This window comes from Pygoscelis adeliae, unplaced genomic scaffold, assembly GCF_000699105.1.
Source record: "Pygoscelis adeliae isolate BGI_AS28 unplaced genomic scaffold, ASM69910v1 Scaffold27, whole genome shotgun sequence".
In the NCBI taxonomy this organism is placed as follows: Eukaryota; Metazoa; Chordata; class Aves; order Sphenisciformes; family Spheniscidae; genus Pygoscelis; species Pygoscelis adeliae.
Window position 1 is genome coordinate 4,898,436 of NW_008825410.1, and position 2,633 is coordinate 4,901,068.

Here is a 2,633-nt window from a genome sequence, read left to right on the forward strand (position 1 = left end):
CGGCTGGCATTGGCTCTATTGGACATAGGGGAAGCTTCTAGCAGCTTCTCACAGAAGCCACCCCTGTAGCCCCCCTCCCCCGCTACCAAAACCTTGCCATGCAAACCCAATACAAATTGCAGTAAAGGTGCTAAAAATGGTGCAGATTTGTTAAAATAATAAATAATTATTGACAATAAATAATGACTGACAGAGGAGAAAACAAATTAAACTGCTCACAGTACATATAATCCCATGTATTTCACAACTGTCAGTATTAAAAGTCAACCTTTATTAAGCAACATACACAACAGTTTTTCAAATCTTATGTGTGCAACTGAGAAACACATGCTTCTTTGTTGCTTTACTTCAGGGATCTGTATGTGCTCATTTTGCTGCTCAAAATTAGTCACATTGGATTACTATTAGTGAATTGCAGCTGCCCCAGCAATGTTTCTATTCTTAAACAAGAATTACATTGGTGAGTTTCCAGTATTAGTAACTACTGGATAAAAAAATTACTCTTGCACGATTTCATTATCATTTCTGAAAGAATCAAACTTACTAGTCATCCTGTAAGTGTTTCACCCACTTTTAATCTTGCAAATTGCTAGAAGTGACAGTTTACTTCATGCATTTCAGTCGCTATGGTCTGCAGAGTGCACACTGTTTATATAGCATAGCAGATGTTGTCATTTGCCATCCATAGATAGTAAATAAGTTTCAGTTTTTAGAGAATGAGGACATTACCTGACTTACCATTAGGTCCATTTGTATTAGTATTGTGGTCCAAAAGAGACTGAAAATTGCCATAAAGCAGCAGCTAAGAAATCTTTAAGGATGAGAAACTTCTGAGGAGTATTTGGGAGTCTGAGCGGGAGATTGATCAGTGGAGCCATACTCTGCCATCTGTGATGCAGGGAAACCAACTCAGCATGGCCACTATGGAGGCAGGTCCTGGATCTGCTTTCTGCCAGGAGGAAGGCAGCGTCACAAGGGATAAGAAGGGGTGGAAGAAGATTACAGCACGGAGTGGTAAGAGAAACCCCTCCTTACCCTCTAAGCTTCCCTCTAAGATACTCTTTTAGAACAGGTAGGAGGCCCTGGGTATGATAGATGAAGCGTATAATGAGATAGAGAAGGAACCTGCGCAGGCAGTCTTGACAAGGTCAGAGACACTAACCCCTTGCAACAAAACCTGCATTAAGACCAGTGCCAAGAAGAAACAACCGCGAGTTATGGCCATTGGTGATTCCCTCCTGTGCAAAACAGAAACACCCCTTTGCAGACTGGACCCTCTTTTCAGGGAAGTTTGCTCCCTCCCTGGGGCCCGAATTAGGGACATCACCACAAGACTGAAGAGCCTAGTACAACCTTCAGACTGCTATACATTCCTGCGCTTTCACATGGGAACAAATGATGTCGCAACAAAAAGTCTGAGGTCAATCAAAAGAGATTTCAGAGCCCTGGGAAGAATGCTAAAAAATTTGGGAGCACAGGTAGTGTTTTCCTCAATTCTCCCAGTAATGGGGGGAGACGTTGGAAGAAACAGGCGAGCTATGGACATCAGCACCTGGCTCTAGGACTGGTGCCAAAGCCAAAACTTTGGGTTTTTAAACACTAATACAAAGCTGGAGCTACAATCTAGCTCGCACTTTCTGCAACTAAAATTGCATATCACAGTATCAGACATAAAATTACCTTCTTTTTTTTCTTTTTTCTCTTTTTTTTTTTTTACAAGTGGCAATTACAAGAGACTTTCCAATTGATACTTTATTAACATCAGTAGTACTAATTTCAAAGTAAGATATATTAAACATAAGAATAGCAGCAAAGCTAGCTTATGCCATCATTATAGCTGATCAGACAAGATGAGATTTATATCTGTATTTCCATAACTTATGTTAATAACCTTTGACATTCCAGCGGTACTGCACAGAATAAATATCTTTATGTTCAGCAGAGCTCAAAGGGTTGTAGTGAATGGGGCCACATCTGGCTGGCGACTGGTCACCAGCGGTGTTCCTCAGGGTTCAATTCTAGGGCCAGTCCTGTTCAAGATCTTTATCAATGATCTGGATGCAGGAGTTGAATGCACCATTAGCAAGTTTGCTGATGATACCAGACTGGGAGGTGCTGTTGACTCTCGTGAGGGACAAGATGCCTTGCAGAAGGATCTAGATAGATTGGAGCATTGGGCTATGATTAATGGGATGAAATTTAACAAGTCCAAATGCTGGATTCTGCACCTAGGACAGAGTAATTCTGGGCACAAGTATAAAGTGGGAGAGGAGTGGCGGGAGAGCAGCCCTGCAGGGAGGGATCTGGGGTGCTGGTTGACAGCAGGCTCAGCATCAGTCAGCAGTGTGCCCTGGCAGCCAAGAGGGCAAACCGCACCCTGGGGTGCATCAAACACAGTACAACCAGCCGGTCAAAAGAGGTGATTGTCCTGCTGTACTCAGTGTTAGTGCAGCCTCACCTGGAGTGCTGTGTGCAGTTCTGGGGCCCACAATTTAAGAAGGATGTGAAGGTCCTTGAATGCATCCAGAGGAGGGCAACAAAGCTGGTGACAGGGCTGGAAGGAATGTCCTACGGGGAGCAGCTAAGGACTTTGAGCTTGTCTAATTTGGAGAAAAAGAGACTGAGGGGTGACT